This window comes from Furipterus horrens, unplaced genomic scaffold, assembly GCF_987537825.1.
Source record: "Furipterus horrens unplaced genomic scaffold, mFurHor1.1.pri manual_scaffold_12, whole genome shotgun sequence".
NCBI lineage: Eukaryota > Metazoa > Chordata > Mammalia > Chiroptera > Furipteridae > Furipterus > Furipterus horrens.
In genome coordinates this window covers 31,898,917-31,924,233 of record NW_028327182.1, presented here as the reverse complement: position 1 = coordinate 31,924,233, position 25,317 = coordinate 31,898,917, and positions in this window count along the sequence as shown.

Sequence of the window (25,317 nt, the reverse complement as noted above, 5' to 3'; positions counted from 1 at the left end):
ACCGGCAGAGAGCTCCGGGGAAGGAGAGTGCTGCGCCGACCGACCACACTAGAGTCCCACAGAACAAAGGGACGGTGCTGTGGCGGGAAGAAAGATAGAGCGCGCAGGACGATAGACAGGGAAGCCAGCGGAAGCGGTAGCTGGGAATAGAGAAAGTTTTGGGGCAAGGAGAAGAGCACAGGCAGGAAAGCCACTGCAAAGCTCCAGACTAGGGGAGAGGCCCTGGGCAGGAAAGGGCCGCTGGGCCCGGCACTTTGACCGACTGTGCCAGAGTCCTGCAGAACAAAAGGACGATCTTGAGACAGGGAGAGAGGTGGGGTGCGCAGGCATATAGACAGGGAAGAGAGCAGAAGCCGTAGCCTGGGAATAGAGACAGGACTGGAGGCAGAACGGGGATTGCTGGCAGGCACAGGCTGGACCAACAGAGGGAAGGAGTAGCTGGACAAGCCTGAGGAGGGCTGAGGCTGCCTCAGGAGGGGACAACTAAAGGCAGCTCACAGCAGAGCGGTGGTAGGCCCACGAAAAAAAGACTAGCAACCCCAGAATCAAGCAGAACCCTCCCACAGCCAGCCAACCAACCAGAAAAGATTTGAAACTCATGGAATTTTGAATAGGAGCGGACTCAGGAAGGAAGCAAGGAAAAACCAAAAAACAAACAAACCAAAAACACCCAGAGACTGTGCATAAAAGTTGAATTGAGTTAAAATCCTCATTCTTTTATCTCTCACTCTCTCTCTAACTACCCCTACCGTCAGTCCCTTCCTATTCTCGCTCCTTTTCTCCCCTCCCCTTCCCCCCTTCTCTCCCCTTAGCATTCTCCCCTGCACCCTATTCTCAGTTAATTTTATAATTTTAAGTTCTCTCCCTTTCTCACCCTCTCCTTTCTCTGCGCTACTCACCTTCAACTTTATTAAATTTCTTTCTTTATTTTGTCTCCCTTCAGTCTACATTCATTTTTCTTTCATCTCTTGTCCTTATTTTCCTTCTCTCCCTATACATAATCTCTCTCTCTCCCTATTACACTTTATATTCTAACCTCTTAATATTCAAATTATAATTCTAATCTATCCCCCTCTCCCTTTACTCTCCTATTCTTACCCCTTCTCTTTTTCTACCCCACCCCCCCCACTTCTTTCCCTACCTCTTGTATTTCTCTCCTTCATCCTATCTTTTGCCAACTCTTCAATTTCAATCCTCCCCTCCCTAATATCTCCTCTTCCTCCTGATTTCCTTCCCTCCTCTGAGCTCTTTTCCTCCCAAATCCTCTTGCTTTCCTATCTCCTATTCCTCTCTCTCTATATTCACCTTTTCTCTCTATCTTGCAACTTTATATCATGTTTTAATCTCCTAATCTTTTTTATAACATATAATTTAAAAAAGAATTTTAATCCAGTCCCCTCTCTTCTACCTCCCCTTCTTCTTTTGTTCTCTCTCCTACCCTTCTCTTCTCTACTTTCTCTCTCTCTTTCCTCTCTCCCTTCCTGTCTTGCTATTTTCTACCCTGTATTTTTATCCTTAAAAAATTCTCTCTCAATCTATTTCCTACCTTCTAACCTCCCCAGCCCTCTCTTTCAATTTCTGGCTGTCTGTCTACCTGGATGTCTGTTGTGTCTACCCTACCTCCCACGCTAATCATATAGTATATACCGATTATATAATCCTAATACTATACACTTCCACTTTCTCTCTCCACACTGTAACCCTCCCCCCCTTTTCAAACAGACAGTGTAAGTGTTAATTGCTCTCTTACATAACCTTGATCCCAATTGCTAATATTAATACTCTATCAACTTCCAGCTCAAAAATTACCCTTCCTTCATTTAAAACAACTCCTTTCTGTTTCTCCTACGAAATAAGAGTCCCAGTATCTCCACAAGTATATTAACACGGGCTCATTTGCAGCCTATAGTGGGATTGTATTTGGGGGAGACATTGGAGGGTGTGGGTTTCTTGCCTGGGTTGTGTAATTATGTTTTAGCAGCACCTTCACAAAAGATCTCAAGACAAGGTGGGCAGAGTGACTCTCAATCAACTAACCAGAGAAAAAGACCCACCAAAAAGTAGCTGAAATACAACCAGACAGATTAAAGAAATATCATCAAGGACAACACAGACGGAGATCCAGGAGGGCGGAGGAGTAAGTGGAAGCTACACTAACCCCCTCCCAGGACCAGCCAGTGCTGACTCAGCCCCAGTACAGCAGACAGACCATCCCCCTCCAAGTGGTGTCATACTAAGGGGAAATAAAAGCCCTGCCTACAGGAATTAAGCTGCCACACCCACGGTCCTTAAGCCTGATGGCTGATCACAGATTGAGTATAGTAACAACTAAAGAAGAGAGACAAAGGCAGTAGATCCCTGGAAGTCTCCAACAGGCTGCCTAGGCCCAGACTGGTACAGGATCTGACACCACCAGGGGCAGATCCAAGAAGTGCAGATCATTCTAAGAAGCACCAACAAACAAAAGGAATCACAAAAATGGGGAGACAGAGAAACAACCCCCCATCAAAAGGAAAGGTAGAATCCCCAGAAAGAGTGCTAAATGAAATAGAGGGGAGCAACATATCAGATACAGAATTTAAAACATGGATTATGGAGAAGCTAAATGAGCTCAGCGGAAACTACAAAGAACTCCAGAAAAACTACAGTGAACTCCAGAAGAACTATAAGGAACTTACTGAGAATTATACCAGCATCAAAAAGGACATGGAAGCTATCAATAAGAGCCAGGAGGAAATGAAGAATACGATCTCTGAATTGAAGAACACAGTAGAAGGAATTAAAAGCAGGCTAGAGGAAGCAGAAGATCGGATCAGCGAGCTGGAGGACAACGTACACAAAAACTCCCAGACAATGCAACAAAATGAAAAAAGACTGAACAAGACTGAAGAGGTTCTAAGACAGCTGCAGGACAACATGAAACGTAACAATATCCGTATCATTGGAATTCCAGAAGGAGAAGAAGAAGAGCAAGGGATAGAAAACCTCTTTGAAAAACTAATGACAGAAAACTTCCCTCACATGAGGAGAGAAAGAGTCACGCAAATCCAGGAGGCACAGAGGGTCCCAATGAAGATGAACCCCAACAGGCCCACCTCAAGACACATCATAATTAAAATGGCAACATCCAAAGACAAAGAGAGAATCCTAAAAGCAGCAAGAAAGAAACAACTAATAACATACAAGGGAGCTCCAATAAGGCTATCCTCAGATTTCTCAGCAGAAACACTACAAGCAAGAAGGGAATGGCAAAAAATATTCCAAGCAATGAAAAACAAAGGCCTACAACCAAGAATACTCTACCCAGCAAGGCTCTCATTCAAAATGGATGGCGAAATAAGGAGTTTCTCAGACAAAGGAAGACTAAAAGAATACATCTCCACCAAACCAGCAATGCAAGAGATGCTAAAGGGTCTGCTCTAAAAAGATAAAGAAATAGAGAGAAACAGAGAAGAACACGAGTACAAAGGGGGAAAATGACAATGAATAAGTACTTATCAGTAATAACCTTAAACGTAAATGGCTTAAACGCTCCAATTAAAAGACATAGGGTAGCTGAATGGATTAGAAAGAATGACCCACATATATGCTGTCTACAAGAGACCCACCTTAGAACAAAAGATCTACACAGACTGAAAGTAAAGGGATGGAAAAATGTATTCCAAGCAAATGGACATGAAAAAAAAGCCGGGGTAGCAATACTTATATCAGACAAAACAGATTTCACAGCAAAGTCCATAAAAAGAGACAAAGAAGGGCATTTCATAATACTTAAGGGAAAAATCCATCAAGAAGATATAACCCTTATAAATATATATGCACCCAACTTAGGAGCACCCAAATATGTAAGGAAAATTTTGAAAGACTCCAAGAAAGATATAGGCAGCAACACACTCATCGTAGGGGACTTTAACACCCCATTGTCAACAATGGACAGATCTTCAAAGCAAAGAAACACCAAAGATATTGAGGCACTGAACAACACTTTAGATCAAATGGACTTAGTCGATATATATAGAAGTTTACACCCCAAAGAAGCAAAATATACATATTTCTCAAGTGCACATGGAACATTTTCAAAGATAGACCACATGGTAGGACACAAAACAAGCCTCAATAAATTCAAGAAAATTGAAATTATATCAAGCATCTTCTCAGATCACAATGCCTTAAAATTGGAAATCAACCTCAAGGAAAAAACTCAAAAACATTCAAAATCATGGAGAATGAATAACATGCTATTAAATAATGAATGGGTTAACAATGACATCAAGGAAGAAATCAAAAAGTTCCTGGAAACCAATGATAATGAACACACAACAACCCAAAACCTATGGGATACAGCGAAAGCAGTCTTAAGAGGAAAGTTCATAGCAATACAAGCCTACCTAAAAAAACTAGAAGAATCTCTAATAAAAAATTTAACCCTACAGCTACAAGAACTAGAGGAAGAACAACAAGCAAAACCCAGATCAAGTAGAAGGAAGGAAATCGTCAAGATCAGAGCAGAATTAAATGACATAGAGTCTAAAGTAACAATTCAAAAGATCAACAAGAGTAGGAGCTGGTTCTTTGAAAAGATAAACAAAATTGACAAGCCTTTAGCCAGGCTCATCAAGAAAAAAAGAGAGAGAACCCAAATAAATAAAATCAGAAATGAAAGAGGAGAAATCACAACTGATACCACAGAAATACAAAGAATTATAAGAAATTATTATGAACAACTGTATGGCAAGAAATTTGACAACCTAGAGGAAATGGACAGATTCCTGGAAAACTATAGTCTGCCCAAACTGAATCAAGAAGAAGCAGAAAGTCTGAATAGACCAATAACAGCTAGCGAAATTGAAGCAGTAATCAACAAACTCCCAGCACACAAAAGCCCAGGACCAGATGGCTTCACAAGTGAATTCTACAAAACATTTAGGAAAGAACTAACTCCTATCCTCCTCAGACTATTCCAAAAGATACAAGAAGAGGGAAAACTCCCAAACTCGTTCTATGAAGCCAGTATAACCCTAATTCCAAAACCAGGTCAAGACACAACAAAGAAAGAAAACTACAGACCAATATCGCTGATGAACATAGATGCTAAAATCCTCAACAAAATATTGGCAAACCGGATCCAGCAACACATTAGAAAGATCATACACCACGATCAAGTAGGATTCATCCCAGGGATGCAAGGATGGTTTAATATTCGCAAATCAATAAACGTGATACACCACATAAACAAAATGAAAGACAAAAACCACATGATCATATCAATAGATGCAGAAAAAGCATTTGATAAAGTACAACACCCATTTATGATAAAAACTCTCAGCAAAATGGGAATAGAGGGAGCATACCTCAACATAATAAAGGCCATATATGAGAAACCTGAAGCCAACATCATACTCAATGGGCAAAAACTGAGAGCATTCCCCCTGAAATCAGGAACAAGACAAGGATGTCCGCTCTCTCCACTCCTATTCAACATAGTCTTGGAAGTTCTAGCCACAGCAATCAGACAAGAAAGAGAAATAAAAGGCATCCAAATTGGAAAAGAGGAAGTAAAACTGTCATTATTTGCAGATGACATGATAGTGTACATAGAAAATCCTTTAGACTCCACAAAAAAACTACTCAATCTAATAAGTGAATTCGGCAAAATAGCAGGATACAAAGTCAATATTAAGAAATCGAAGGCATTTTTATACACCAACAATAAAAACTCAGAGATAGAAGCTGAAAGAAAAATCCCATTTACCATAGCAACAAGAAAAATAAAATACCTAGGAATAAACTTAACCAAAGAGGTAAAAGACCTGTACACAGAAAACTACATAACACTGAAGAAAGAAATTAAAGAAGATACAAATAAATGGAAGCGTATACCATGCTCATGGATGGGAAGAATCAACATCATTAAAATGTCCATACTACCCAAAGCAATTTAGAGATTCAATGCAATCCCTATTAAATTACCAGCAACATATCTCACAGACCTAGAACAAATACTTCAAAAATTTATATGGAACCAAAAAAGAGCCCGAATAGCCACAACAATTTTGAGGCAGAACACAGTAGGAGGAATCACAATACCCGATATCAAACTATACTACAAGGCCACGGTAATCAAAACAGTCTGGTACTGGCATAAAAACAGACATATAGATCAATGGAACAGAATAGAGAGCCCAGCAATAAGCCCAGGTTTATATGGTCAACTAATATTTGACAAAGGGGGAAAGAACATCAAATGGAATGAAAAGAGCCTCTTCAACAAATGGTGTTGGGAGAACTGGACAGGGACATGCAAAAAAATGAAACTAGACCACCAGCTCACACCATACACCAGAATAAACTCAAAATGGATCAAAGACTTAAATGTAAGCCGTGACACCATAAAAGTCCTAGAGGAAAAAATAGGCAGGAAAATTTCAGATATCCCACGTAGCAACATTTTCACTGATATATCTCCTAAGGCAAGGGAAATAAAGGAAAGAATAAACAAATGGGACTACATCAAACTAAAAAGTTTCTGCTCAGCCAAAGAAAACATCAGCAAGATGCAAAGGAAACCAACCATATGGGAAAATATATTCGCCAATGACATCTCAGACAAGGGATTGATCTCCAAAATATGTAAAGAACTCATACGACTCAACACCAAGAAGACAGACAACCCAATTAAAAAATGGGCAAAGGACCTGAACAAACACTTCTCCAAAGAAGACATACAGAGGGCCCATAGACATATGAAAGTATGCTCAACATCACTAGCCATCAGAGAGATGCAAATTAAAACCACAATGAGATACCACCTCACACCAGTCAAAATGGCAATCATCAACAAATCAACAAACAACTTGTGCTGGAGAGGATGCGGAGAAACGGGAACCCTGGTGCATTGCTGGTGGGAATGCAGATTGGTGCAGCCACTGTGGAAAACAGTTTGGAATTTCCTTAAAAAACTAAAAATGGAACTGCCTTTTGAACCAGCAATTCCATTGCTAGGATTATATCCAAAAAATCCCGAAACACCAATTCAAAAGAACCTATGCACTCCAATGTTCATAGCAGCACTATTTACAATAGCCAAGTGCTGGAAACAACCTAAGTGCCCATCTGTAGATGAGTGGATCAAAAAACTGTGGTACATTTACACAATGGAATTCTATGTAGCAGAAAGAAAGAAGGAACTTCTACCATTTGCAACAACATGGATGGAACTAGAGAAAATTATGCTTAGTGAAATAAGCCAGGCAACAAAAGAAAAATACCTTATGCTGTCACCTATTACAGGAAACTAATGAACAACACAAACAAATGAGCAAAATTGAACCAGAGGTATGTAAACAAGAAGTAGACTAACAGTAACAGGGGGGGCGGGGGGGAGGAAAAGAAAGGTGTAAGGGGATGGGTCAAGTTAAAAAATATATATATATATATATGAATGACCCACAGACAGGTGCAACTGAGTGGGGACTAAATGTGGGGGAGGGGAGGGACAGGGTGCAGGGAAACAAGAGGGCTAAAAAAGTGAGACAACTGTAATGGAAAAACAAACCAAAATTTTTTAGTGGGGGAAAAAAGAAAATATGAAGAATGGAAATGCCAGTTCAGTGAATATTAGGACAAAGATTTTCCTTCACGTTGTATATTTTTCTCCCTATTTGATCCCTCCAGAGTTTGGCATTCTAAACAAGTAAATAATGACATAAGTTCCTTTGCATAGAACTAATAAGACCAGTTGTTAACAGAGGTTCTTTTTTTTTTTGTTTTTTTTTTTTTTTTTGACCAAGTCTTTGACTGGAATGTCAAGCCTAAAGGAAACATACTTGGGCTCAGATTGTTACCAGAAAGCCCTGAGGAACTGGGAATGACTTTCAAAGGTAATAAAAGCCCGTGAGATAAAAGGCCTGGTACCATGGTTGGTTGTGCGGTCCACAGCAATCTTTCCAGGGAAGGAACAAAGGTTGTTTTCCTGAAAGATGGCTAGAAGAGACCTTAAGGCACAAGGAAGGACCAGAAAGACTTGGAAAAAACAGGTGTGTACAGGCAAGGATAAATGCCAGATATGTGGCACAGCTTCTGTGCCCTGAAGAACAGACTGAATGTCACCCCAAATATTCCTTGGGTAAGTTCCAGCAAAGCAGAACTAAAGATCATAAGTGATCATTTGCTGCTCTTGTTATGTTTATGCAAACGAACAGGATAAATTAAAAATGGACTTAATGTAGTCCCTTTAAAGACAAGGAGGGTAACCTTAGGGAGAAAAATTATTATTCAAGGAAAACCACAATGATCAGTAGTAGAGTATAAAACAGGGCAACTAACCGTCTTAAAAGTTTCTTCTCCAGATTTAGAGACTTGTTTGCGGGTTATGTTACATAAATTAACACGTGTTTTTTGTTTTCAAAGGACATAAGCCTATGATCGCATTACCTGAGTGATTATCTGTACGCATAAGCCTCATTTAATCCTCTCTGCAGCGCTGCCTCCTGAGACTCAACGGTTTGGCTGAACTAAATGGCTGGGTTGGGGAAGAATGGGGTGGTCTGTGGGCTTCACTTTAAAACGGGTTTCTCTTTTCTATCCTAATGGCTTGGACAGAAAAGGCCCAGAGGTCTGAGAGGGGGAAAAACCTAAACTATTTACCTCAGCCCAAACTAAGTATAATGGGCAAAAGGGTTTTGGACAGGCGAGATGTGCCTAGCACACCTTCTTACAAAGAAACTTTTTTTTTTTCCCTAATATGGAACATTGAAAAATTAATCCCTGCCTTTTGTCATCTAGTAGTTATAGATTGAATGATGTCTTTTAACCCTTTTCGCCAAATCTGTTGCCCTCAGAACACAACAAGGACACCAGCCTGTTAAACCAAGCACGCCGTTGACCGGAGACAGCCAACTGACCTGGAGTCTGCACGATCCTTCCCCATGTGGGAAGGCCACCCTCCCCTCCACACCCCCACTCTTATTAGGGTTTTCTGGACCCAAGGGTAGGTAGGACGACGACCATGTCCAGCTTGAAGCAGCTAGAGGAGCTTGAGACCTTCGCCCATTGTCCTTTACAAGATTACAAAGGGTCCTAATATTTGAGAGGGGGGGGGATAGTTAATTTTTACGAACCAGGGGTATGGACTTGGGGGGGATTGCTGGGGGAGGGGGGTGGTTGGGGGAGGGGAACAAGGGGGAGAAAATTGGAACTGTTGTAACAATATAATCAATAAAAAACATTAAAAAAAAAAACAAAAAAAAAAAAACAGTAAAATATGATTATTTAAGAAGAAAGACTTCTTTGTTTTGTTTTGCCATTAAGAAAAAAAATATCCTGGAGCTGATCCTCAAGTGAACCTGGGACATAAACAGTTTGCCTTGCTACTTAATAATTACCACATAAGATTGATACATGTATAGTGATGAATTAAATTAAATTTGGTGAAATTACTAAGCAGAAAACCCAATTTAAAGACTATAATTTATAGAACAAAATAGTTTCAACCTGTGTTATTTCTTCTTATTACTCAAGTGTTCACTAATGTCTTCTAATCATTCTTTAATCTAAGAACTTACTTTGACATATAAGCAGCATAATTCATCTTATACTTGTATTTTACTTTGTGGGTTTTTCAATGATTTTTTTTTTCTGTCTGAAAACTCTTTTCCTTAACACAAATATTCATCCTTAAAAGAAACTATTAGGGACTTCTAGCCAAGATGGAGCCCTAGACAGACATGCTGCATCTCCCTCCACAACTAAGAAGGAATGCAACTACCTCAAAACTGGAAACAACCAGAAGTTCCAGAAAATCAAACTGCATGGAAGTCCAGCAAACAAAGATATAAAGAAGCAATACTCACCCAGACAGGTAGGAGGGGTGGATCTGGGGTGAAGAGGACATGGTGTGGTGGTGGCAGCAGCAGGCTAGTTGAAAGCATGTTCACATATTTTAAAAAGCCAGGAGAGACACCTGGGGAGCACTCCCAGCACCAGACCAAGCTGCACAGCTCACAGTTCCAGAGCCATGGAAAATAAAGCCTCATTGCTTCTGATTGTACAAACCAGTGGATGTTGGGGAGGAGAAAAAAACTGCTGGTCTCTCAGCAGAGTTCCCTTGTTTAAAGGGCCCCCATGGTCCTAGAACTTCTGCAGACCCACCCACTCTGGGTACAACAGCCAGGACAACAGCTAGAGAGTTGCCAGTCCCATACAGAAGTGGAAGAAGTACCTGGAAAAGGGGCGAATGCTGAGCAAGCAGCATTGTTCCCTCTCAGACCCCTCCCCCACATACAGTGCCACAGCATGGTGAAATGGGTCACCCCGCACTAATATCTAAGGTTCTGCCCCTTACAATGTAACAGGTGCAAGAGCTCTACCTAAGACACAGAGGCAAACAAACACAGAAGCCTGTCAAGATGAGAAGACAGAGAAGTATGGCCCAAAAGAGGGAATAGATCAAGGTTTCAGTGGGAGAACTAAGTGATGAGGAGATAGCTAATCTAACAGACAAGGAGATAGTCAACCTAACAGATGAAGAGTTTAAAACACTAGTGATAAAGATGCTCAAAGGCTTGACAGATATGCTTACATAGGGTAAACATGTAAGGGAAGAAGTGGAAGCTATGCTAAATGAAACGAAGGAAAATCCAAACAAAACCAAAGGTGAAAAGAAGGAAACAGGGGCTCAAGTCAATGATTTGGAACATAAGGAAGAAAAAAACAGTCAACCAGTACAGAATGAGGAAACAAGAATTGAAAAAAATGAGGAGAGGCTTAGCAACCTCTGGGACAACAATAAATGTGCCAACATCCGAATTACAGGGATGCCAGGAGGAGAAGAGAAAGAGCAAGAAATTGAAAGCTTATGTGTGAAAATAATGAAGGAAAACCTCCCAAATTTGGTGAAGGAAATAGACATACAAGTTCAGGAAGCACAGAGTCCCAAACAAGCTAGACCCAAAGAAGATCACACCAAGACACATCATAATTAAAATGCCAAAGGTTCAAGATAAAGAGACAATCTTAAAGACAGCAAAGGAAAAACTGAGAGTTACCTACAAATAGGGTGCCTATAAAACTATCAGCTGATTTCTCAAAAGAATCTTTGCAGGCAAGAAGGGACTGGCAAGAAGTATTCAATAATGATAAAAAGCTAGGACGTACAACCAAGATTACTCTATCCAGCAAAGCTACCACTTAGAATGGAAGGGCAGACAAAGTGCCTCCCAGACAAGGAAAAGCTAAAGAAATTCATCATCACCAAGCAATTATTATATGAAATGTTAAAGGGACTTATTTAAGAAAAATATAAAAATTATGAATATTAAAACAACAACAAACACAACTATCAACAACTAAATCTAAAAAATAAAAACAAAATCCAACTAAGCTAACCAGAATAGGAACAGAATCATATGTATGCGTATCATTTGGAGGGTTATCAACTGGGAGGGGGAAGGGGGAGAAATGGGAATATGGTATCAGGATTAAGAAACATAATTGGTTGGTACAAAATAGACAAGGGGAATTAAGAATAATATATGAAAGGGTAAAGCCAAAGAACTTATATGTACAACCCATGGACATGAGCTAAGGGGGTTGGAATTGATGAAGATAAGGGGAATACTGGGCAGAGAGGAGTAAAGGGAAACAAACTGGGGCTATGTAACAGCAAAGTCAATAAAATATACTTAAAATAAACTATTAACGATAACATTAAAAATAAAAAGTGGGCTTAATGGACTCATGGAACAGAAGAGAATAGTAGTTGCCAGGGGCTGGGTGGGAGCCTGGGGGAAATGAGAAGATGTTGACCGAAGTATATAAATTTCTAGTTATCATATGAAGAGGTTCTTAAGATCTAATATACAGCATTGTGACTATATCAATACTGCATCTCATAATTAAAAACTTCTAAGAGTAACACACACACAAAAAATGTCCTTAAGTAATGTGATGGATGGGTTAACTAACCATATAGTGGTCATTAATTTGCAATATATGTGTGTAACAAATCAGTATGTTGTATATCTTAAACATATACAATGTTATATGTCAATTATTTCTCACTAAAATGGGCTGAGGGGAGAAATCTTAGTTGTGCTTTACTTGTATATTTTATTATAAAATTAGTACCATAATTTACTTAGCAATTTTTAGAAAGAGGCTTTTCTTATTTATTCTTTTGAGATTAAATATTTTTCCCTATGATTAATTTATTTATATTTTGTGAAGCTCTTTAACAGAGTCTATATTTTGTTTTTAAAGGAAATTAAAATGGACCCGGTAAGAAAAAAACAAATTTGAATTTTGCAACTTGTAATATTAAGGAACACATAATAATGAAATTCATAGGTCCACTGTAGCTAGGAAACAATTGGTGGTTTTTTGTTGTTAATTTAACATAGACTCCTAAAACCATAAGGCTTATAAGTTTTCAAAATCGGGTAATTGCATTAGAAACCACTGCTCAGTGAGATATAAAGGATGAATGACATTCTTTGGAGTGACAACCTGATGAGCTTCTACAGATTATAGGCTATGTCAAAGACGTTAGAGAAAAGATGTAAGTTAACCCATCCTTTTCCCATGTGTGTATAAGTGCCTTATTATTAAAATAACCCTTGCTTATTTTAATTAAACAAACCTAACCATTTAGTAATATAATGATTTTTACCTGTTAATTGTGACTTGTGCCAAACCTCTCAAATTTTTGCACACTCTGCCAATAAACAGGGAATAAAAACTGCAGGCCTGCAGGACTTCTTGCATTTTTGTTGCTTTCTTAATGCATAGTTTTTCAAACTTTTATATGCACAGAAAGTTTCTTTCCAGTCCTGAAACACTATTTTCTAAATTCCTATTTAACAACTTATATTTATTTTTTAACTTAGATTATTTTGACAGTATAAATATTCTGTAATATATAGAGTATTTTTTTTGTTTAACATTGCTCTACTTTATGATATTGCATTTTTAATTCAAACAAATTTGAATGGAAAAATTATTTTCCTTATATGGGCAGCATACATGAACCAGCTCTGCTGAAAATATATTTTCATCATATTTTTAAAACATAAGGTCTACCTGGGAAAAGTTCAGCCATTGTTAATATATCAAGAATGATTTGCATGACATTGATGTAACCTGTCAGCCAAGGAGACTGGATTGGAATGTATCATACATGTGTGAACAATGACAACTTCACTGTACTAGTCAGTGAGGGCAGTAGACACCACTAAATGAACATGTGTACTGTGTGGCTGTCACATTGGAAATGACTGAGCAAGTAGAGCAAAAAGTCTGCATCAAAGTTTTCATTAAGCTTGAACATTCCTCTGTGGAAACTATTCAGCTGATTCAGGAGGCTGCAACTATAGGCAACTGGTGATTGGCAGCTTCATCACGACAATACACCAGCTCATCACTCTCATGCAGAGTTTTTGGGAAAACATCAAATCACACAGGTGACTCAGCCTCCCTATAGCCCAGATTTGGCACCCTGTGACTTCTGGCTTTCCCCAAAACTAAAATCACCTTTGAAGGAGAAGAGATTTTTGATTGTCAATGAGATTCAGGAAAATACAATGGAACAGCTGATGGCAATTAGGAGAACTGTGTGTGAGTTCCCAAGGTGCCTCCTTTGAAAGGGACTGAAGTGTCATTGCCCTATGTACAATTTTTTATTTATCTTGTGTCTTCAATAAATGTCTTTATTTCTTCTATTGCATAGGCTAGATACCTTCTGGACAGACCTCATGTAATCAGCAAGGAAAAGAGAAAATCATCTATAATATTATGTTCTTCTGAATAGTGTTCATTTCCCTAGATTTACCTGTAAACTATTATTTTAATTGTGTTCTTATAGGCTCTATTTTTAAAAAATGTTAGTCTTGATAAATCCCCTCTATTTAAAAAATGTATTTCTAATTTTTTCTCATACTTCTTAAAATTTTAAGGCATAGCTTACTTTAATAAAAAAACAAAAAAATCATAATTATTAGTACAATGATGTTCAAATGATTACTTTTTAATCGATGTTAATCAACCTCTTAAATAAGAAAGCACAAAATTTTAAGGGCATCTAAGCTTGATTAAAAGTGATGCTACCCTGATATTACTAAATTATTGAAACAATCTGGGACTACACAATAGTGGTATGATGATGTTCTTTTTTTTTTTTTTAGAGGAAAACTCTAATAAAACACAACATAGTATATTTATTCATTCTCAATAATAGACATTTAAACAGGATGAATAAAGAATGACACACTATTACATCAATTCAAAATTCAGTACTATTTTTTGAGGAAAAGAATGCAATGAGAACTTTAATGTCATTATTTTCCATAATCTTATTAACAACTTTATAATTTTTCCCCTAATTTTAAAATTTCTAAATGTTTTAAGATAAATACCTCTAATTTATAAATTACTTACTTGGCAATACACATTTTTCAATAAATACAAATAGAAAAGAGTAATTTCTACTTACAAATTAAAGGCCAAATGTGGAGAAAGGGAAGGGGAGAAAGAGAGAGTTAGGGAGGGAGGGAGAGAGGGAGACAGAAAGAGAGAGTGAGAGAGAGAAATGAGAATTTGTATTCCTCTATCTCACCCAAATTTGGGGGGAAAGGCATTGATTTGGGGTTAAGAATAAAATTAAACTTAATTTTATACTTTCAATAGTTTTATTTTCAAAATTCTACTTCCTTGTAATCAATCAATCTTTTAAAAATTTAAACAGAATATTACTATCAAACTAAAGTAATGAAAATGCATTAACCCATGATAAGGTTAATATAGCCAGTTTCCCATGTAAGATACTTTGTATCAAAGTGGTAGATTAAATATACACATAAATAATGATAAAATTATAATCACGAAATCCAATCCCTTGCCATTTAGAATGGAAGTGCAATAAAATTCTTGCCAGGTAACTGTGTTTTCCCTGAGGATAAATTCATACATCACAATGCCATGGTAGTTATACTGCAATTTTGCCCAGCCTTTTTGCAATGCAAGGTTTTACATGATACCAATCCATCAAGATTCAATATAATTATGTTATGTCAGCTTAAAGTCCTTGAACATGATTCTAAAGGTATGCACTCCCTCTGAGCAGTGGTATAAAACAGAAAATAATTCCAATTAGGATGAGTACTATTGATTGATATTAGAAAAAGCCTCTTACTTATTGGCATACAGAAATAAAAATAAATGGAATTTTGTATCTGAATTATATCAGGGCAACAAGTAACTATATTTGGTAAAAGTAATACATTTATTAAAAGCAAAATATAATTTTTTTAAAATGGCCACAGGATATATCTCATCAGTGTTGCAGCAAGCACACATGATAAAATCTGCCTTGCCCTGTGACAGTAGAGAGAGACCAACTACAGACCACAGGTTTTTGTATTACATTTAAGAGGGCATTAAGTTTAAAAAGAAAGAAACATGTTTTAAAAATAAGACGATATAAGAAGAAGGACAAGAATACAATATTTTGTTTTTATATAGTAAGCATATTTTCTTCAAATAAGCCAATGATCTAGTTTTAAGGACTACAGAGGTAGAATTAATGATTGACCAGATTCAAGCAAAATTTGTTAAATACCTGGCTATATTTAATGATTTGCTAATCTCCAGAAATTAAAGTTAATTTTCTAATCTAAATATTTGAATATAATCATGAAAATACAGACTTAAAATGTTAGATCATATCAAGGAATTCTATCTATGTTATGCAGAATAAACTAATTACAGGAATACTTGAACATATATTTTTGATATAAAAGAATAATCTATTTGGCAGAAGGAATAAATTTAGGGAGAAATATGTAATTTAAAATAAAGGCATTTTATAATTTTGAGTAGTGTTAACTTGAAGTTTTTTGTTTTTTGTTTTAACCTGATGACCTAGGGTAGCTTCTCTAGTAGTACAAACATGATAGCAGTACCTCTTTAAAATTAAATACTCTATCATTTAATTGTAACTACAGAAGCATTGATGCATATTTTTATTTTAAAAGAAAACCACTTAGATTTCACCCTGGAAAAGCTGAGCTACTTGATTGCAGATAGGTGGGCTACTGACTTTTAGGTATTATTATATCTTAATGTCCTTTTCACATATATTAGTCTTCATTATTTTCCTAAGGGAAAGAAAATAAGACAGTTCAATTAGATAGTGACTGTTCTCAACATAAATATCCAATTATATTTAGATCACATGCAGAAATTTATGTAGTGACCTTAAAGATATTACATATCAAGAAGTAGATCCAGTGACTAAAAATATAGCAGAATAAAGACTATCTTGAATAGGATTCTTTGAACATAGCTAAGCCTAATATTTGCTTACAAGTCATGGGTTTTAAATATTTGATGATAATCCCTACCTGAGATTCAAATCAATTAGCAATTTCTGGAGTAACAGTCATTTACTTATCTTAGATTTTAAATGTTTATTTGAGTGTCATACCTGAGCTGAAGTTGTACCTGATTGTTTCCGACAGTGGTGCCCTCAGTGTAGTCAAATGCATACGAAAAGAGGAAGAACCAGCAGTGTAGGGTGTGTGAAAGGAAATATCTTTAGACAGGCTGAATCCACAATTCAGAAACTCTGAATACACTAAAAATACTCCTATCTAGATCTAGATATGGCAGTCAGACAGATTGACAAGCAATGGACTAGAATAAAAAAGATAATGAGAATTACGGCAATGCCATTTTTACTATAAATTCTCATTAACTGACACAGTTACCAACATTCCACTACTATGTCCTGTATGATATGTTTTAAAGAATGTTTTTCAATAGTTAGTTCTGACTCCAGAAAAATCAAATGGACAGCCAAGTGTTGCTTCCATGCTCCCACTTCCTGCTTCCCACATGAGAATATAATTCTGAATGACTTGGAACTGGTCTTCATCTTGCAGGTGAGGCTGCTAGAATGATTATAAATTCCATATGTAATATTCAGACTGTTAGAGGAGTTTTATGTGTTATGGCTGTGGAGAGAATTTACTGTCCAGAAAATGTTATCTTTAATTTAGTGAACAAACTAGCCTCCAATTTATTTCCTGGAGCCTCTACCAGAATGAAATCTTTATTTTTTCAAATAAAAGATCTCAAGGATATATTTTTCTTATAATATTTAAATTATTTGGTTCAAAGCTCAATGTTTTTAAAGCTGTGGTGTTACAGTGGAGTTATTTAACTGGCATAAAATCCATTTAAAACAAAGGAAAAAAGAAATCATTATATACTCAGGTCTTTGCTGATGTACCATTAATTGTAAACTGAGCTTAATTTATTTTTTCTGCTATTTTTCAAGCCCAGTAACATTAAACTTCAAGTATGTATTTATACCTAGGAATTTATTAGGAGTTATTTTGTGGATTCTGCAAATCACTGTGAGATATTTTACTATCATCATTTTCCTGCTCAAGTCAGTGGCTTTAATACAACTAAGGGATCCTTCTTACCAATACCCTGATGCTATGAGAGACCAACCTTCATCATCAACATAAACTCAGTCCCTAAAAAAATTATGTTGGCATAATTTTGTCCACAAACTGGAGTTAAAGCTTGACGAATAAATAAATGGAATGTAAGCATGATTGCTATAATTTAGATTGAAGAATTGCAAATAAAATAAAACCCTTTCATAAGAACTTTATCAAAAGAACTACACTAAATGCCATACTTGGAACCACAGGAAACTGAGATGCTTTCCACTGGAGAATAAATGAAATGGTGCTGGGAAAGTATTGATGAGGTAAGATAATCTCTGCCTTTTTTTCCTACTAATAATCTGAGAGATATAAGAATATGGCTTTCTCAATATTTCAGCATAAACTATCAGAGAATCATAGTGAATCAGATCTCAACTTTGAGGAATTGATCATAAATACTTATTGATTAGAATATGATGAATTATTCTTTTAAGGGCTTCATACCTATAATATAACACATCAACATCTAGTAAAGTGAAAATTATTTCTACCAATTTGTAATCTTCAAAATGAGAGTAGTTTCCAACAAAAGAATGAATATTATCTAATGGCAATAATGAAGCTTTATATATACTGATATTTTAAGTCTCAGAGTGACAACAAAAAATAAAAGCAATTCTGTCATCTAAAATATTTTTTAAAAAGAAAATTTTAATAAATTGGTCAAAATGAAATTGACACTCTTAAGCTTTTATCTAGTTTTTAAAATTAACAAATACAATCTCCAAACTCAAATAACTTTTTGATTCTTAAAAAATCATTGTCTTTCTATTTCGATGTAGTCACATTATTTATTTTTTCTTTTGCTTCCCTTGCCTGGGGAGATATGTCACATAAATATTGTTATGAGCAATGTCCAAGATTTTACTGCCTATGTCTTCTTCTAGGATTCTTTTGGCTTCAGGTCAAACATTTAAGTCTTTAATCCATTTGAATTTATATAAGAAGGTGGTCTAGTTTCATTTTTCTGCATGTATCTGTTCAATTTTTCCAACACCATTTATTGAATAAACTATCTTTAGCCCATTGTATGGGCCTGCTTATTCTGTCAAATATTAATTGACTGTAAAGGCATGAGTTTATTTCAGGGCTCACCATTAACAAAATAAAGAGACAACCAGTGAATGAAAGAACATATTCACTGATATATCTAATAAGGCGTTAATATCCAAAATTTATAAAGGACTTACAAAACTCAACACCAAAACAAAAAATAAACCAACAAACAAAAAAAAACCAACAACAAACAACTCAATAAAATATGGGCCAAGGACTTTTCAAAAGAGAAAAGTGACTGATAGATGGCTGATAGATATATGAAAATATGCTCAATGTCACTAATCATCAGAGAAATACAAATTAAAACCACAATGAGATATCACCTCACACCTGTCAGAATGATGATCATCAATAAATCAACGAACAAGTGCTGGCGAGGATGTGGAGAAAGGGGAACCCTTTTGCACTGCTGGTGGGAATGCAGATTTCTGCAGCCACTGTGGAAAGCAGCATGGAGATACCTCAAAAAATTAAAAATGTGTCTGCCGTTCAACCGAGCGATTCCACTTCTGGGAATATATCCTTGTGTTCATTGTGGTATTATTTACAATCACCAAGATTTGGAAGCAGCTCAAGTGTCCATCAGTAGATAAGTGGATAAAACAAATATGAGATATTTACACACTAGAATACTACTTGGACATAAAAAAAAAAAAAGAAAAAAGAAAAATTTACCCTTTGCAACACCATGGATGGTCCTGGAGAAACTTAAGTAAAATATAAGTCAGTAAGAGAAAGGCAAATATATGATTTCACTAATTTGTGGAATTGAATGAAAAAACTCAACTAACAAGTAAAATACAGACCGACCCATAGATAGGGAGCAGGCTGACCTGTCTGGGGGGTCAGAGTTAGGGGTGGACAGATCAAGCCAAATGGAAAAAGGACTCACGGACATGGACAACAGTGTGCTGGCTGTGGGTGGACGGGTTTTAAGGGGTTAAATGGTAATGGAAAAATACAATGAAAATGAATTTAAAAAGAAAATAAGTGAAATGGTTTTAGCCAATTTAAATAAATAAGTGAAAAAAACATAGTCTTTTTGATAAATGTGTCAATGACTGAAAAACTTAAATTTCTATTTAAAATTCATTGAGATTGAGTATTACCTTCAATGAGGTGTTTAAACAATATTTTCTCTCTCCCATGATGGTCTTAGTAAGTCCCAGGTCCTGACTTTTAAATATTTTCATTGTTCATTAAAGCACGCTTTCTATCTGATTATCTTTTAGGCCTATATATCCGAATAGGCTTGTGAGTTACTTCAGTTCATTTCCTAGGATAGTTGAAAAATAGTTGTCCTTTGTTTTAACATATGGGATAAAAGAACAACTTTTTGAAGTTTCACAGCTTCAAGGACTTCTGGTAGATGCTATTTTCTTTAGCTTTATTATCAGACTCCCATATTTTCTATATAAGACATCTCTATGGGTACTAATAAATCAAAGAAATTTACTCCACCATAAGTGGGCAGTATAAAAATGTGCACAGATAAAAAACAAAACAAAACAAACAAACAACAACAAAAAAACCACAAAAAGCCTACAAGCACAGCCAACTAAATGCAGACATTTAGAAAGTATCTCACATACCATAAAAAATCTATTTCACAGAGAAATAAGCATGACAACTCTGAAATAACTAAAAGTTATGACACTCATTTTATTGACTGTTTCTGGAAGAGTCAATTGGACTATGAGAAGATTGTTAACTAATAAATTACTATTATTTAATAGGGAAGAGATTCTAAAACATTCTGGTGGGGCTATGAAGCCACGCCACATACCAATGTAAGTCTGCCTTCAGAAGGTTACTGGGTCATTATAAAAGTTTTTTTTTATTTAATTTTTACCGTATTTTTTATATTACAATTTAGTCCCCTTATATCCCCCTCCCCTCAGCAATTACTACACTGTTTCCCAAGTCCATGAGACCTTTTTCCTTTTTGCTCCATCCCTCCACCCCTAAACCACCCCCCAACTGTCATTTGCTCATTATAAAAATTTCTACCTAGATATATCCCAAACTAAAATCAACATCTACTAATTCAGCAGTTTTCTCTTTCTTTGCTTAAGAATTAATACTGGCTTCTACTTGGTTTCTCAAGGGGAAGACTTGATAGATTCACTCTGGGCTTTACCTTTTTACCCATCCAATGTTATGTAATCAGTCATATAGTCATGTTTCTGCTTTCTTTTTATCTATACATGATCATTCCCATGCCCAGTAATTTTTATTTAGGTCCTCATTACTTTTCACCATGATTTTGAAACAGTGCCTAATATGTCTTTTGGCTTCTTGATTTACCCATATCTGTCTACTGGCTAAGAGTTTTCTGAAACCAGATATTTCATCATGTCATTCTCAGATATCTATATTTTGGGGGACATTCAAGAACCCATAGTTTTCAGGGAATAGTTTATTCAACAAATATTTACTGGTATCTGTTATACACCTGGCATAGTTCTTGGGGTTAGGTAGACAATAGTGAATAAGAGAAAAAGAAGGAGAGAAAGAGGTACAAGAAAAGAGAAGAAGGACATGCACAAGAAAGAGAAAGAGCAGAAGGAGATGAAGGAGGCAGTGGTGGAGGGGAAGAAAGGAAAATGTTCAAACAATTTTGCAAACTAATTGTTTCTATTTTAGATGGGTAGATGATAGATGGATAAAGAAAACTCACTTTCAAAACAGAACACATTTAATATATTTATGAACTAATTTTTCATCTTACCTCAAATTATGAAATTCCTAAATGCATTCTATTGTAATTAAGTTTATTTTATTTTAAACTAACTTTGTTTTTTAATTCTTTCAAACAGATCAATTGGACACTTCGCATATGCAAAGCACAGTATTAGGTATTATTGAGATGGGAAAATATATGTTTAGTAAAGGAGAAAATTCATGTACATAAATGGCTGTAATAAAAAGGTACAGGTAAATGTCTTACAGTAATAAGAAATAAACAATTCTAGAAATGTATAGAAGAGAAAAATTACTTTCTGAAGGAAATGATAGCACATAAAAAAAATCTATTTTAGCCATGGCAGGGCTGCTCAGTTGGTTAGAGCATCATCACATACACCAAAAAGGCTGAGGATCAAGGTTAGGGCACTTACTGAGGTTGAGGGTTCCATCCCCAGTCTGGGCATGCACAGGAAGCAACCAATGGAAATTTCTCTCACACCTCATGTCTGTCTCTGTCTCTGTCTCCCTGTGTCTCCCCTCCCTCCCTCCTTTCCTCCTTCTCAAATCAATAAAAAAAGAAAAGAAAACTCTATTTTAGTTAAGCTTTGAACATATATGAGAAACATAAAAAAGCTTTTCTGGGAGAAAAATAGCAGAATGAAGTTAAAAATTAGAAAGTTTGTGTTATTAGCTGTTCATATTTTGAAGTTTTTGGCTGTTAAGCTGAAGTTTTCAGAGTTAATTGCATAAGTAATTGAAAGCTATGAATGATTTCTTTAACAAAAATTGAGATTGACAGAAGATACTTTCAGACAACTAATTTATTTTATCAACAGTACCTGTAAAAGTGGTGAGAGCTCATAAAGAAGGGCATTTAGAATGGAGATGACACATGTATGAACTGATAAAGATCCAGCAAGAAGAAAAAGACCAAGAGAGAATCTAGGATGTACAGAGTATTCTGAAGATATTAGTGAGAATGAGGAATACTAAAGTTATATTTAAGCAGTGAGACAAAAAATTAGTCAAAGTTCTTTAATAATAACAGCATGATATATGTTTAAAGTAAAAGTTATCAATCATGTTTCTAATAACAATACTGTTCTGTCACACCTTTGACCCTTACTTGAAGAAATAGAAGACTGAAGAAATTAAGTAATTTTCCCCCAGGGCCACACAGACAATAATAACAAGGTAAAATTAAGTTCCAATTTAATTTCGTAAATAAATTCAGTGTTCTACCCATGGAAATGTGTAAGAGTTCCGTATTAGAAAGTGTAGAGTACATTGGTGAACAAGATTCATCATCTTTTCTAATTAACCTCATATTACACTCTACTATCAATTATGAGATGATATAATGGAGATTCAAAGTATAAATAAGCAAATAGAAAAAACTAACTGGTTTAACTACATAGAAAACTATATAGAGGAATGGAAATTATACTGAATTATGAAAGAATATTAATGTCTCTACTGTTAAAGAAAGAAGAAGTTATTGAAATATAAATGAAGGAGGAAAAAGGGAAACAGATGAAGATATATTCAGGGAATAGTGTGCCTTATGAAGCAAGCACAGAACATTTACAGACTAATGAAATAAATACAGTAAAACTAAATGCTACACAACTCATCAAGTTATGTAATGCCATGATAGAGCGTTCAGATTATGTTATCTAGTAACTATGGTGCCCTTCAATGTTTCTTTAAAACATTCAGTGCTTAACATGACTATAAATGTGAATTAGGGTAATTGTTATCATGTAGGCAATAGAGATTGGTTGTGGGAGAAATGGGCATACGTTTGCAGGTGTGTTTGAGCGTGAAAGGCTTAGGACTTTATGGTATTTATATCTTAACAACTATTGGAGACAAGAGTGGACCTAAAACACAAAATATGGAGCTTAGACTTAGAAAAGAGAACACACATAGATATTGTTCTCTGAGATCACTGGAAATTAGGAGACAGCAAGTAAAAATATAGACAGATATTGAGGAAATGACAAAGTCAGGGTGATTCCCACCAGATATTCTCAAACTGTCAACTTTTGAATAAGTAGCAAAAAGTTCCCTGGAAATAGTGATCAGCAAGAAGCACTATAAAAATATTAATATTTAACTGAAGATTGACTAGCATAGCCTTTGGATGCTTCTCATTCTGCCTTTTGGAGCACCACAAATTTACACTCATCTTTCATAGATCACACATAGAATGTTTGACACATTATTCTCCTATGCAGTTAGAATGTTAGGAAAAGATATGGGGGTAGTGTGCTATCTCATTACACCAATAGCTGTCCTAAGCCACTGTATCTTACTCTTAACTATCCTTGCCATCCTGCCCTGGATTTCTCCACCATTTACTACTCCAGACTTCAGAATATTAGTCTCGATACGGTATATCACGTCAATGTCTGTGTACGTTTTCCAATATCATAAGTGAAATATCATGGCTTAAAAGTACCTTAAATATTATCCACAATACTTTGAAAATGCCATTTGTAATTTTGAGAGAAAGGCTGTAATTCTGAACTCAAAGTATGTATCGTCGATAAAATAAATACATGATTCTTTGATGTACACTATGAAATTCTTTATTTTTTGCAAAAGTTGATATAGTATTCAAACTTTATCAAGCCTGTAGTATATTAGGTTATTTCTTCAAATTAGGTTGAATTAATCATCTAAAATGGTAACAAAATTTTGTAGTACTTCCTGAAAATTAATTTATTTTGCCTTAAGATGGCAGTATTGTTCTTCTTTAGATTTCAAAAAGTTTGGCGGCGGGGGGGGGGGGGGGGGGGGAGGGGGGCGGGGGGAGGCTAGTTGAGGAAAGCATAGGTTTCCCAAATACTCTCTTATGTCATGTAGACACAAAAACCCATGCTTATCAAAGAATTGGGAAAATGCAATACACATACAGATTAAACTAAATGTCTATACAGACATTGATAATGGGTAAAAACACAAGCGTTGCAAATCTGATTGACATGTTAGTTAATTAAAAGCAACAAGGAGAAAATGTTTTGGATCACAGAGGGGATTACACATAGTGACAAGTCTTCCAAATTATTTTGTTTCAGTGAAAAAGGAAGAATCAATAAATGAAATTAAAAACAAACAAATCCTCCAGGAAAATATTCCATGAGACAAAATGTAGTGAAGAAGACCAGCTTATATTGAAAATATCTAGTCAGGTGGAAGCCAACTTATGATAGTAAAAACAGGATGTAGAATTGTGTGACAGGGTAAGATTCTTGATTATTGATCACTGGAGAGTAATTTTCATACAAGTTTCATTAACATTGAATGTGGCTGACCTATGTTTGGGCAAAAATCTTACAAATCTTTACAGCCTGAGTAATTTAAAATATGAAACGCAGCAACCCTTATTCCTTCAGAGGTTCTGAGTTATTTAATGCAAGTCAAAGTTTTAAATGCTCTAGAGGATAGAAATGACAATGAATTTATAGTCTCATTATAGGTCACATACATAAAAAATTAAAGAAGCTGAAGTTACAATGTTAAAAAGTTCATACAAAAAAAAAAGTGTTTTAGGGCCTGCATGCCAGGTTAGTGAAATTATACATTATATATAATGTACTGCCTCAGTATAATTATTTGCTCTATCAGACAATTGTAATCTTATCTGCAACCTGAGGCGCCAGGATATTCTGTGGTCTACATTTCATTGCTTTGTGAATCAAGTGTAATTTCCTCAGCTTAATGTTGACTGTTCTACAAATCCCAGGCCTTCCTATTTCAAGCTCACCTACCTCTTCACTGAAACAGACACGAGAACCAAGATATATGACTTTTTAAAATGTCAAAAACCCCTAATTACATATACCTATTGAATTCTTCTAAGAACATTTATCTGCATGAGATTTAGTTTTCAGAGAGTTTTTTAAATTAGACTACATACTCTTTGTGAAATATAATTTATAGCACAATCCCATGTGCCTTGGGACAATTTTCCAGGCACCAAATTAACATGATTAATACACATACTCTCTTAAAAAAAAAAACAACAACACAAAAACCAGTGTGCAGAGCA